Consider the following 15139-nt stretch of genomic DNA (forward strand, 5'->3'; position numbering starts at 1 on the left):
GTCACATATGTTAAATGAGTTTACCTGTACCTGTGACAGGCCTTGTCTGTCTGCAAGTCACACAGTTCAAATGGGTGATTCCCCGAAATCCACTTCCACAGAGTCTGGAGACCCATAGACCACTGCCCTCCGGACCAGGCAGCCTTAGGACTGGGCTCTATTTGGGGGGCGTTACACCCGCTATTATGTCACTTAGGATTTCTGACGTTCTTTCTAGCCGCAGGCCAATATGAGTATCATCTGAGGGCATTTGGAAAGTGGATGTTGGACTATGACTCTTGTTAGTGGTCGCTTGCACACGTTGAATGGGTTGGGCGAGAGTCAGGATTCCTGTGGTCCTTCGCATGTTGACTTCCTAATGCTGTGCTCTGTCGTGTCTATTCTGACGTTACTGGCTCAGTCCATTGGAAAGTACTTTACTTAGTCACAGGCTCTTTCGTACAGCCATCTCCATACGTGTAGTGTTTGATGATCCACTCTGACACAAGTCGCTGAAAGATCAAGCAGGATAATGACATTAGCCAATTGTCATCCTTGGAGATAATGAGGAGTTCTCTGATATCTGTTGAGAGTTGCTCGGTTCTTCTGGCTTGCTTGAATCAAGATGATCAATCGAGGAGGTTGCCACTGAGTTTGGACAAGAATCTTGCTTAGGAATGGGAGGATAGAGGTCAGCCAGAATTTGCTTTTTTTGAATGGATGTCATTTGCTCCTGGCCAGTAATAAATTGGACTGTACATGGTGGGATAGACCAAATGGAAAGTTGCAGGGAAAGGTCAGTGCAATTTCTGCAAAACTGGATGATGCCAATATCTCATAAGGAATATGAGAAAATGGATACGCTCTGTGTTGCTTTGTAAAAGATGCTTACACTCAACTTTCAAGGGGCAGTCACATATAGATCCAGAGTTCTAAACATTTTCCTAGGTTTCTTAAATTACTGCTCTGGTGGGACGATGATGGTCTGCGCACACTGAGGGCTTGTGTTAGATGATGGCTTTTAAGGGTCAAGGGATGAATGGAGGAGGCAGGGTGCAGAACTATGCCAATTTCCTTCCAGAATTTTTAGTGCAAACGGGTGCGCACCGCAGCAGTCTACCAAATGTACAGACATACAAAGGCAATGATTTTGTAATTGGGAAGCAGCTCAGGGTGAGACTTATTGCACATAGCATATGCCCTTGGACGGAAAGTGAGGCAAGTGTGGGAGATGCTAAAGTTGTGGCCAAAGCAATATGTCTCCCATGCAAAATATTGTATAGCAAAATGTTAATCACCCTAATTTCGGCCTAAAAATATTAATGCAAAAATGTGATCCTCCAAAAATGCCTTACATATTGAACTGAAAACATCAACTGCCTATCCATTAAATTCAAAATATATGTAAAGATGAACCTTTACAAATTGGTTAAAATGTTTTCCTAAAAATGAACAGCAGATGCTGCGATAATGGAGGCAAAGTGTGTTAACCGTTACTGCTCTTTTCCTGCAACAACCCTATTTCTCACTCCATTCATTCATTTTATATCATTTTCAACCCGTTTGAGCAAAGTCTTTATTTTTTTAAAGATATGTTTTAAAGATATGTTTTACTCTATGTATGTATGTACTCCACATTTTGCACCCCTAGCTTGGACCCTCCTTATTCTGCACTGGTTACTTTGACCTATTACCTTACACTGAACTCCCATGAAATGTGCATTGGTTTTGCTCTCAATAGCCCTGGCAAAATGAAATGTGCTGACCTGCTACACAGATTTTTCTTTCACCTACTTGCACAGACAATGCTAATTAAGGATCAGATCCATATTGTCCCGAAATTATTCATCCACAAAAATGGGACGAGGACATTATTTATTGGTTACTTGTTCACCTATTTTGTTTTTCAACAAATATTCGTTAATCACCAAGTATGTTTTCAATTATTCACTATTTGCGGACATGTTGTAAATGAACATTGATTGTAGGTGCATTTGCAGCAGAGGAGGGCTTAAAGGGGTGGCAACAGCCCAGAGAGCAAGTTGAAGGCATGAGCAAGACCCTCTCCTCTTCAAGGAATGGCTTCTCCCTTCCAACTAGGTGTACATACCCTGCACTCCCCACCCTACCTGGGATTGCGTGATTTAATCCCCACCATTTCCTCCTCTGGTTGCTTCTAGATCCCTTGCTAACAAATTGCCGGCTCTCACCCTCCACTGTTGTTAACGCCTCACTTGTTTCTCTGCTTCCTTCACCATGTTCTCCTCCCTATGATTGTAGAGTGCTTCATTGTTTCCTGAAGCTAGGTCTGTGCTAAAAAAATACCCTAATAATAATAATAATAATAATAATAATAATAATAATAATAATAATAATAATAACAAAACAACATAAGAAGGACCTTTAACGTAGTTATGAGGGCTGTTACTGGCTTGGAACCCCCAATGAAGCCCTTTATGGCTGCTAGCACCTAGGAGTAGATGAACAAAAGTACGCTCAGAAGCCACAGGAGATAACTTGGCTTTACTCTCTGTAGAGGAGCAGTTGGACACATTTTCCCTAACTCCCGCTCCCTCACCACTATTATGCTGGAACAGCAGGAGAAGGGCCCTGTGTGAGATGTGGGATACATCTACCGCCCAGCAGAACACCCCTACACCACCAAACCACATCTCAGCAGTCACCAGCAGAATGGCTGCAATGGCGCTATTGAGCACTTTTGCCTTGCCTTAAAACTGCATTTTGCAGTAACCAAAATAATTGCTGCGCTGTCTTACCAGCCACAGATGATGTCAGTCTAGAAAAATGGATACCTCTACTGTGTGACCGCAAACATATTTTGATAGCCGTGGGCCAACGGTCTCATGCACGATATGACAGAATATAGGTTTCTGAGTTTGCCAATGAACGGCCATTTTGATGTAACAAGAATCGCCATTTTGTTTTCTAACCATTGCTCATTGCTTTCTGTTCTTATTGCTTCGCAGTACATTTTCTGCTTACACTGCTTGACTGTAAAACATTGTTGTCTGCACGTAAAAGGACAAGGCTGCAGGGCTGCGAGGATAACAAGAGTTCGTTGAAATACAACGTAGGCAGCACCAGCAAGAATGCCCGGCTCCCTCCCGAATGTAGCCTTGAAGCAGAGCTGCAGGGCATTTAATCATTTCGCAGCTGCCAGCCAGTCTCGTTATATGGTAGAATATGTTAGAATAAAGCAGCTAAAGGCATGAATTATGCTCTTCTTACGGCCCCCCTTTGCTGAGCCCTGTTAGAGCGTGTCGGCTCCCAGGACACGAATAGCACCTCATAGATAGCAAGGTCTGGAATGCAACTCTTCCCCCGTATGTAGCTCGCTTCCGAGAACAGAAGCACTGTATTCTGTTCAACAACTGAAAGATGCCTCCGCACTCACAAATTGCAAATTGTTACTAGAATAGATGTTTGAAGGTGTCATAGTTGTCGAAAATATCCATCTTCACACCAAGTTCAAAGAAACCCAATAAAGGGGGGTGTTAAACATGTCATAGCTGATTGTTTGATATGCATTTTGTATATATGTAACTGATGTACGTAATTCACTCTCTAGCATCCCTCGAGGTCTAGAGATACACGTCGCGGGGCGTGAGACCGAGTTGGCCAACTGAGACTTTTGCTTTGCAATAAACCCTAGCTTTGGGAATACAACCTTGTGTCTGGCGTATCTATCGTGTGTGGTGACTCGCCTTGTTTCCATAGACATAAGGGACCCCTAGGGGCCCCTTTCAAGATGGCGCCCAAATAGGGACCCTCCCCCACATGTTCCATCGCATACGTTGTAATTGAGTAAGGCGGAGAACGGCGAGGACGGGATGGTCGAGCCGTGATCAAGAGGTGTTCGGGCCGCCCTGTAGAAGTGATGAGAGACTCCTTTGCAGATCTGCACACATCTGATCCCTGATCGACGTGCCTGGCTAGAGAACAAGGAGGCGAGGGTCCCGAAATGAGGCGGAAGCCAAGAAACGCAGACACGACGTCATTTGGTGCGTCAGTATACAGACGACTTGATTTATCAGGTGAGTCATTCCCCGATTCAAAGTAATCCTGATATTGGTTGAGAGTTGACTTTGCAAAATCAAACGCCCTAGGTAAGGTTGATTAACCAGGGGGAAGGTTGAAACATGCCTGGGGTATTGTCCACCCTAGCGGGTTTTTCCGCTGTGGTAGACAATCTTTGGAAGATGGCCAAATTGTACCACCTGGGGGAACGCCGGCGTATGAGATGTATGTGAAGTATGGTGTGGGTGCGATAATATTCTGTGAGACTTGGCATAGGCAAACCAGAAAGCAACAAGACCATCAGTGGCTGATTAATGGTAGTTTTGAGATAGCAAGAATAGATAACTTGGAAAGGGTGTTGATAAGAAAGAAAGCGCGTCCTGCAGCATTTGATATCGTTAAAGACTGGAGAAGGGAAGCAATGCTCCGATTTAGAAGTAGAGCGCAGCATGCGCGCAGGCATAAATCGAAAGGTGAAGTAGCGGAAGAGAAAGAAGAGGAGGAGTGGACTGAGAGTCTAAGAAGGGCAGGTAGGCGTGACCAGTTGAATATAGAAAAAATATACCCACAACGAGAATTACACATAGCAGATGAATTGATAGAAAACATATTGACCCATACAAAACAAGGCCCAAGATCAGAAGTGAGGCCAGACACGTCAGTTACTATTGCCCAAATGCTGCCCGAAGCCCAAGCTCTCCCTCCGGGAGCTCAAGCCCTCCCACAGCCACAGACCGCGCACGTAACACTTCCTATTAGCCAACCAGGCCCACAACAGACACTCCCTGTTCCCATTGTTCCATCCGCACCTCCCGCCTCAGACACAGACTCGGTACCGTCCGTTCCTCCCGGGGTTGAAGTTGAAACCACGGGGCGAGAGGCAGGACTGAACAACGGAGATGCACGAGGGTAACTCACAGCGCGATCAGCAAAGAAAGGAAGGTGGAATTGCAGCAACAGGCAGAGATGTATATAGAAGGGAATGATGGGACGGCAGCATTGGCTTCGATGTATGACTTCCGAAGAAGCAACGAAAGACAGGTAGTGTTGGAATGCATGGGTGAATATTTGGTGGAGAAATGGAAACAGTTAATTGGGAAATTACCACTGCAGCAATTGTTAGATTTGAATGCATTAGCACGCTGTAGGGAGAGGGATGAAGAAGTGAGAGAACATGTATATGGACTTTTTGAACTTAAGGTTGAATTAGATAATGATTATGCCAAAATGTTTACTACACCTGGGTACAGGAGTAGGGATATTGGGAGACATCGGAAGGAAATGCAGGGGTCACATAATGAACGGCAGCAGTTACCATCACCGGGGCAGAAGGAAATGGTGGATGAATTATCGTTGTTAAAACAGATGGGGGCAGACTTGAAAGCATGCCTATTGAAAACGCAGGTACTACTGAAGCAAGTAGTAGGACACAATAGAGGGAGAGGGAACGCACAAGGAAGGAGTAATTTGAATATGCATGGGGGAACAGTGTGACCAAATCAGTGTGCGTATTGTAAGGAGGAAGGACACTGGCGAGCGCAATGTCCGCATCTGCAGAACAGAAATGGGTCTGGTCAGAGGAGACAGCATAGAGGACACCAAGGAGCGAATGGACCAAATAGGAATAGTATGCAGCAGCACCACAATAATGAAGGTAATCAAAACCAAGCCCAAAACCAAAGTACCCCTAACCAGAGTCAGGGACAGCAAAACCAACAGTATGGAAACCAGAGTGGGGGAAATAGAGGGAAGAGTGGGAACGTTTTCGATACACAGCCAAACACGTGTTACAGTAACAGCAATGATTACACACCGGACGATGTGTTATTTCCCCAATAGGACAGCCCAGGACAGGGGTCGGAACCAGTGTCTATTCCCGTGAATCAGAGAGGACCCTACGTAGAAATAAGAGTCGGGAATGAGGAGCACCGCTTTCTTGTAGATACATTAGCGCAAAAGTGTTCAATAGACCACCACTTGGTTCCGGATATACCAATGTCAGGGCAAAATAATGTTTCCGTAGGGTTCGCAGGTGCACCAGTCATAAACCCAGTGTCCCAACCAGTCCCAGTTACTATAGGACCATTCACTGAACACTGTCCTTTCCTTTTAACAGAAAATTGTGGGGAGAACCTGTTGGGATTAAATTTGTTGAAAAAATTAGGTTCTGTTAAACATTGCACGGCAGACGGGGTGTTCCTAACGATTTGGCCACAAGATGCCCCTGTGTCAGAATTCATGTCTGAAACTTTACCAGGAGAACTAAGTAAAGTGCCAACCTGTGTATGGGCAATGCATGACAATGATGTAGGATGCTCGAAAATAGAGTCAGTAAAGATCATTTTGAAAGAAGGTGTTACCCTACCTCGAATTCCCCAATGCAGAATTTCGGCTGAAGGTGAGAAAGGATTGAAGAGTACTGTTACAGATTTGGTGAAATTAGGGGTAATTGAAGAAATTACAGGCAGTACATGCAACAGCCCGATTCTTCCAGTTTATAAAAAAGGAGGCAATGAAGTACCATACCGTTTTATTATTGATTTGCGCGCATTAAACAAGGTAGTAGATCCACAATTTCCTTTAGTGCCAGATGTCACTACAATATTGACAATGATACCTGTTTCAGCAGAATATTTTAGTGTAGTTGATCTGAAAAATGCGTTCTTCAACATTCCAGTGGACAAGGACAGCAGATATTTGTTCGCGTTTACATTAGGAGGACGATCATTTACATTCACGCGGATTCCGCAAGGTTACACGGAAAGTCAGAGTATTTACAGTAGAGCATTAAAAGAGCAGTTAGACATGCTAGACTTACCAGTGGGTTACGTACTCTTGCAATACATAGACGATCTATTATTAGCTGCTGACACAGAGGAGATTTGTAAAGAAAGCACTGTTTTACTACTGTCACACGTAGCGGCACATGGCCATAAAGCTAGTTTGAAGAAATTTCAATATAATCGAAAGGAGGTGGCCTATTTGGGCTACCTATTTTCGAAAGAAGGGAGAAGGCTAACGCCAGAACGTATAGAAAGGTTTTCTTGTATGCCTATTCCAAAGACACAGAAAGGAGTCAGAGCCATAATAGGCATGGCTTCATATTGCCGACAATGGATGGGTAATTTTGCGTTAATTGTGAAACCGATGGTGAATTTGACTAGAAAGGATGCGGTTATGCCTTTACAGTGGGATGAGGAATGTCAGAAAGCATTTGATCAATTGAAAACTGCATTATGTTCGGCTCCAGTTTTGGGCACGCCGAATTATGAGAAGGTTTTTAGACTGCTTGTGTGTGAAAATGAAGGATGTGCATTGGCGGTTTTGACACAGGAACAAGGTGGAAGAAATAGGCCATGCGGCTATTTTTCTTCTGTACTGGACCCTGTAGCGCGCGCACTACCACGATGTTTGCGATCTGTCGCGGCGGCTTCTGCGTCAGTGAAACAAACGGAAGGGATGGTATTGGGGCATACTTTAATTCTGATGATACCACATGCCATAGACGTTCTATTAAATAGGACACAGACGCAACACCTCACCTCTGCTAGATTGACAAGATATGAGATTATCTTGTTCGCGCCCCATATCCAAATTATGAGGTGTAGCACTTTGAATCCTGCAGAATGAATGCCACTAACCATGAAAGAAATTGGGAAGAATGAATCACCCCCCCCCCCACGATTGCTTAATGGTCACTGAGGAAGAAACCAAGGGGAGAGTTCATTTAAGTGATACCCCACAGAAAGAGCCAGATGGAGAGTTATTTTGTGACGGCTCATGTTTTAAATTACTTGACGGCACGACAATTGCCGCCTATGCTATCACTGCCCTAGAGAGCGTTGTAGAAAGCAAAAGAATCCCCTACAATTCGGCACAAGCCGCAGAGATAAAAGGATTAACCAAAGCCTGAGAGATTTCTGAAAATTTGATTGTGAATATATATACTGATAGTGAGTATGCTTTTGGGGTGGTTCATAACTTTGGTCGACTCTGGGCTGAGAGAGGGTTTTTGACATCACATGGTGCCAGAATTCAACATGGTCCTTTGATTGTATGATTGCTGTCTGCACTCACGCTTCCAAAATGCCTAGCAATAGTGAAATGCGAGGCACACAAAAAGGTAACATGCAAAGTAGGAGAGGGAAACACGTTTGCAGACAGAATTGCGAAACAAACTGCCACTGATTTAAATACCAAAATGATGACGGTTCAGACGGAAGAAGTACCCTGTATGATAGAAAATGGAGTTGCCGCTGTCAAAGAAATGCAGGCCGAAGCTACGGCCGATGAAATACAAGGGTGGGCAGAGGGCTCTGCTGAGTTAGATCTGGAAGGGTGTTGGGTGGACAAGGGAACTAGAAACTGGATGTTGCCAAATTCCTATGTGACTGCAATGGTCACAATGGCCCACAGCCCCACCCACATCTGTGTGAAAAAGATAATACAGCACCTATCTACAGTATGTCAGAATGTAAACATAAAGAAGAATGCAGAGAGGTTGGTGCAGAACTGTATCACGTGTTTACAACACAATGTAGGAAAGGGAACAGTGACTCCAATAGGCAGTTTTGGCCCCCCCTCTATGCCTTTTGAGGTGATCCATTTTGATTTCATAGAGATGGAGAGATGCCAAAATGTAAAATACGTCTTAGTGGTGATCTGTGCATTCAGTAAGCGGGTGGAGGCATATCCCTTGAAGGACTGCACAGCAATGAGCACAGCAAAAGTAATGCTTAAAGAATATTTTTTTCGTTTTGGCTTTCCCCGTGTCTTATGGTCAGATAATGGCCCACATTTTGTGGGTGCAGTGGTGTTACAGATATGTGCGGGTCTTCAGATCAATAAGAGATTCCATAGTTCAAGGCATCCGAGTTCGGCCGGTCTTGTGGAGAGGCACAACAGGATTCTCAAGTCAAAGATCAGTAAAATATGTGCCGGAAGCAAGTTGAGTTGGGTAGATGCATTACCAATAGCGCTATTATGCATGCGTACGTCTGTACATGCTAAAACTGGGCTCTCCCCATACGAAATCGTAATGGGGAGGCCGGCAAATGTTTGGTGCGCACCTCAGCCAAAACGACTTAGAGAGGTAGAACATCCTGTGCTTAGTACCTATTGTGGCCTTTTAATGCTGAAATTGCGTTTGATTCATCAGCAGGTGCAGGAGGCATTACCAGTGAGATACATCGGTCCGGGGCACGCGCTGGAGCCAGGAGACTGGGTGCTGCTTAAAAGTTTTGAAATAAAGTCATCGTTAGCACCCAGAAGGCGCGGCCCCTATCAAGTACTCTTGGCAACGCAGACAGCGATACGGGTGGATGGACGGAAGTCGTGGATCCATGCCACCCATGCTAAAAAGATTCCAACTTCACTGAAAGTCTTGCCTGACCCAGACAACCGGAAAGAGACAGCGGTCCCAGAAACGGAAGAAACTGTTGCCAGTAAGCAGCCACCAAATCTGCCCAAACAAGAAGTGAAACTCGAAACATAGCCTGAGACGACTGCATAGAAAGGGGAAGGGCAAAGAGCGCCCCAACGTTGCCCAGCTGAATCGACATCACTGTTGGCCGACACGAAATCTGCCTTGCAAATACCAGCAGAAACAAAACGTGTACCCCTTTGGCGCCCACCAGCACTTGCCAGCACGCCAAAGACCGAATCTGCATCACTGGCGCAGCGCACACCAGCACCTGCAGTAGCGCCACAGGCTGACTTTGAGCCTGAATTTGGAAGTGCACCGGCACTGTTCACGGATCACGTGATACCAGGAGGGAGGCGATACAATTTGTGGCCTCGAAAGACAAAGTGATCCACAGTTCTTTGGCGTTTATATCAACCTCTGGTTCTGCTCATGGACGGAGAAGGAACTAGAGGTGTAGAGGAGAGAAGCGTGAGAATTGTACAAGTCGGACAATTCAAGACTCGCGGCTCCTCGGTGCGATCATAAAAAGTACATGTGTCCTGAACCAGAGTGGACAAGCTGGGCGCACATGGTACTAAGGCAATAAGATAACTGATCAAAGGTCCTCTGAGCAGTATGAGAAAGGACAAGTGATCTTGCCTAAAAATAAATAAGCAAATCCAGGCTATAAAGGACTAGCAGAACTGAACTGTGACAATTCCGTTGAACTTATTGACATCAGAGCAAGTACAACGAAGAGAGATATCCACGACTAACTGTAATAAGGAAGAAGAAGGATGATGGGAAACATGTCGGGACCGGTTCCAGCCTCCTCCTGCACCACTGCTGAGAATGAGTCAATTATAAAGACTGTAAGCCTAAGAAAAACGCATGGTAAAAAGAATTGTATGCTGGCACTGACAATAATTATGTGCTTTATGAGCGTGGTAGCACCAATAACGACAGCCCTAATATTATGGTATGTGGAATCGATACACCCATTAGAACTGTTTTTACCAATAGTTAATATATCCACTACTGAAAGCCCAGTTCAGGTCATTACTTATACCCTGCCCCCAATGGAAGAAAGACACAGGGAAGCGTTTGGGAATAACACCTTGTTATTAATTATGAATATGACACATGCAATTCTGAAGAAAACAAATTGCTGGGGATGTGCCCATTTACCACAGCATGCTGGGAAGGGAATAGGTTGTTATGTACAGCCATTACCATTAAGTTCTGCATGTAGTGCATCTTTAAGTGCAATGTTCTATGGGAAATGGAATGAGAGTAGTACGGGTCAATTAGACACAACCAACATGAATGAATTTGAGGAAATAATAATGAAGCCTGTGGGTTGTTCCATATTCCATGAAGCACAAGTAATGGCCCCAGAGCCCACGAGGAAAAGTACACGAAAGATAACACGACAAAATAGACGAGATAGATTGTCCCCACCAGAAAAAAACATCTGTAACGACGTTTCTTGTAAGAACAGATGGGGACAAAGATGCAATCCCCCCATCTTACACGGTGAATTATAGCCCAAGAACTGTCCCTTTTTGTCTAAAAAAGAAAGGCTCCTTTTCAGTTGGAACATATACTGGATTCATGAATACAGTGGTATTGAAATGGGAAATAGAACCAATATATATGGGAGATCCAGTTTATTTTATATATGGAGAGAAAGCATATCCTTGGTTGCCTAGAAACTGGGGAGGTACATGTTACCTAGGTCTACTGTTCCCAGGAGTATTCCTCTTAGAAACAGCAGACATGGCCAGACTATCCAGAGCTAGAGTCAAAAGGACTAGCGAGGGTGTTGTGATAGCGACTGACGTAGCAAAATAATTAATTCCATTCTTAGGGCAGATAGTGAACTCCTATAATATAAGGCAGCTGTCCAGAATACTAAAAAATACCATAAACACAACAGATATACTATTTAACATGACGTTGGAAGAAAGAGGAATCAGGTTATTGACGCTGCAAAATAGAATGGCTCTCGATGTGATCCTGGTTGATCGTGGGGGAATTTGCAAAATAGTGGGATCAGCGTGTTGTGTATATGTAGGTGACTATTCCCCTACGATATTTGAAGCAATAAAGAAAATGCATGTCCTAAGTTCCGAACTCCCTACTGGAGAAGGGAGCTGGGGAATAGGGTCTTGGTTTTGGGGAATACTGCGTTCTAGGGGATGGAAGTTGATTTCAATATTGGTAGTGGTGTTTGGAATATTCATAATGTGCTGTTGTTGCATACACTGCCTACCAATAGTTTACACTGAGGTAACTGAGGGATGTACGAAGGGATGTATGCATATGATGACAAGAAAAAAACAAACTCATGTTCGAGCTGACCAAGACACAAATGAGATGAAAACAGTAAAAGAATTGATGGCTATAGATATTGATGAAAATGATGATGTTTACGATAGCATGCAAAATTCAGACATAAGTTCTTCAGACTCATCATCTTTAGAGGAGGTTTCAATAAATAGATGAGACATTTGGCATACGGCCAAAGGAGGGTTTGTCAGTCTAGAAAAATGGATACCTCTACTGTGTGACCGCAAACGTATTTTGATGGCCGTGGGCCAACCGTCTCATGCACGATATGACAGAATATAGGTTTCCGAGTTTGCCAATGAACGGCCATTTTGATGTAACAAGAATCGCCATTTTGTTTTCTAACCATTGCTCATTGCTTTCTGTTCTTATTGCATCACAGTACATTTTCTGCTTATACTGCTCGACTGTAAAACATTGTTGTCTGCACGTAAAAGGACAAGGCCGCAGGGCCACGAGGATAACAAGAGTTCATTGAAATACAACGTAGGCAGCGCCAGGAAGAATGCCCGGCTCCCTCCCGAATGTAGCCTTGAAGCAGAGCTGCTGGGCATTTAATCATTTTGCAGCTGCCAGCCAGTCTCGTTATATGGTAGAATATGTTAGAATAAAGCTTGAATTATGCTCTTCTTACGGCCCCCCTTTGCTGAGCCCTGTTAGAGCATGTCGGCTCCCAGGACACGAATAGCACCTCATAGATAGCAAGGTCTGGAATACAACTCTTCCCCCGTATGTTGCTCGCTTCCAAGAACAGAAGCGCTGTGTTCTGTTCAACAACTGAAAGATGCCTCCGCACTCACAAATTGCAAATTGTTACTAGAATAGATGTTTGAAGGTGTCATAGTTGTCGAAAATGTCCATCATCACACCAAGTTCAAAGAAACCCAATAAAGGGGGGTGTTAAACATGTCATAGCTGATTGTTTGATATGCATTTTGTATATATGTAACTGATGTACGTAATTCACTCTCTTGCGTCCCTCGAGGTCTAGAGATACACGTCGCGGGGCGTGAGACCGAGTTGACCAACTGCGACTTTTGCTTTGCAATAAACCCTAGCTTCGGGAATACAACCTCGTGTCTGGCGTATCTATCGTGTGTGGTGACTCGCCTTGTTTCCATAGACGTAAGGGACCCCTAGGGGGCCCTTTCAATGAGGCGAGATGAAACACCAAATACCCCGAAAAATGTTGCCAGTATTTTCTTCAGTGGCCCCAGAGAAAAGTTAATTTGCACAAAAAACAAAAGAATTCAAAGGCAGCGCTGCTAGGTTGCCAGCCCAAAGCTTTTCACTGAAAAAGGAAATATTCTGCCTTTTAAAGTGACTGCGCCCTGCTGCCCTTTTTCATCTGTTCAACAGGACACAGCTATGATCCAGTGAGACCCAGCTATGTCCACCAATATTCAGGTCGTGCTCCAGCAAAAGGGGGCATTTCTCACTGAATGACAGGCTATGCCAGGCAAGATCTGTGAAATAACAAAGAAATTCACTCCAAGCCCTACGAAGAAAAACACTTTACTTTGCAACAAAATATCAGAACAAAATTCTTCATAAGAAGCCCCCTCACTCTTAGCATGTCAGTTTCAAAGAATCCTTGTGTGGAACAGATTCTTGTGTAGTAGAAATTAACTATGGCCATGGAAATGCTCAGAATAAACATACCAGGAAAAGCGGCATTTGAAAGTGAGATCCCAGCAGAATTAACCCATGTGTAAAATGTGCTTTTGACAAACAAGAAAATGCTGTTTAAAAGTGAAATGATTAATTAAGGCCCTGTCCTTGCTTAGAAATGTGAGGGGTGTTTTGTTTGTCAACATATATGGGATATTTAATTCCAACAGATTTGTTTTCTGCTTCAGAAAAGAAAATGCATTTACTGTGGTGAAGCCACAGAACAGGTTTTTCCTGGCCTGGCTTCAAAGGAAATTTGCTTCCTTGGAATAGCATCTGCCTTCCCCCAAAAGGACCATCTCCTGGGGCCTATGAATAGGCAATCTTGATGGATCTTGCATCCTCGTCAGAATCTGTGGATGTGCTCCAGCCTGGCAGAATAGATTTCTGGGACACATATGTGTGACTTTTTAAGCAGCACCTCCCCTCAAACTCAAACTGAGGAGCTTCAAAGGCAACTCCATGGCAACACAGGACTAGAGCTGATAGTTGGCTGTGAGTTGGAAGGAAATGCCCTTATTTGGAAGACAAAAGCTGGCCCATTTGGGGCAAAAGACTATTTTATTTAATAAAATTTCAGACTTTTATTTCTGCAACCGGACAATACAGCAATGCGAAAGTTTAACAGTTTAAATGCAATTTGTGTATCATTAAAAGAAGACATAGAAGTTGTCCCTAGTATGTAGGGAACGCAAATGGCAGAAAAATGGAAATCATGGGGATGGTGTACATGGTGCAACTTTAAAATTTAACGCAAACATTGCTCTGTGATAATAGGTACACATGTATAAAACTGTAGAATTTTATGTAAAATATTTCCCACTGAAAAGTGTGAAAGATTATTAGGATGGCGAAATGACCAAGTACAGATTTGGGAGTCAGAATGCTATGCTCTGTATGAAATGTGTCATTTGCCTATGTGATTTTCAAAAATGCCACAATAGTAAAAATGTGCAATTTATGTCATAACTGATTTTTGGCAAAAATGACTGTGGGAGGGCATGGGCAATTTAAGCTCACACCATAAAACTGATGTCATGTCCTTGAAGCCCAACCTGTTGACAGGAAGGTAGTAACAGTAAACCCTGACCAATCCAGTTGTTAGAGGCATGTCAAGCCAAAGGCCTGCCCCCATGGTAAATCCTGTGATGTCACCCACCTTATAAAAGGGGGAGACTCAGAGAGACAAAGGACACACTCTTTTGAATTTTCCATCTCCTGCGCATCCCGAGATCCAGACATTCCAGATTCACCCTGCAAGATTCCAGACTCCACTGCCAGGAAATGGGTAAGTTGATCCAGGCCCTCCTATACAGGCACCCTTCAGAACTAAACCCCATAACAAAATCTCACTAATTCAGGGAGAAAGGGGAACAGTGGCAGAACCCTCATTGGGATTATCCTGTTCTGCCTGCCTGCCTTTCCACTTGTTTTACCCAGCTGATGCCCCTTCGCTATCCATTGAGACCAGACCCCAGTTACCAGCTGTCCCCCTCTAGGAGAGCCCGCCCATGTGCCAAAATCCCAAACTCAAGTTTTGATTGTGAGTATTACCCCATCCGATTGCAAAACCTAGCATAGCCCATTTTGATACCTTGCCCTTGTCCCACCCTATAAGTAATCCTGAAAGTACACTAGTAACTGTTTAATTTATCCAAATCCTCTGTGTATTCTATTCCTTGATTTCTAGATGTT

The sequence above is a fragment of the Ambystoma mexicanum genome, chromosome 11, assembly GCF_040938575.1.
Source record: "Ambystoma mexicanum isolate Mex_15411 chromosome 11, UKY_AmexF1_1, whole genome shotgun sequence".
Taxonomy (NCBI): Eukaryota; Metazoa; Chordata; class Amphibia; order Caudata; family Ambystomatidae; genus Ambystoma; species Ambystoma mexicanum.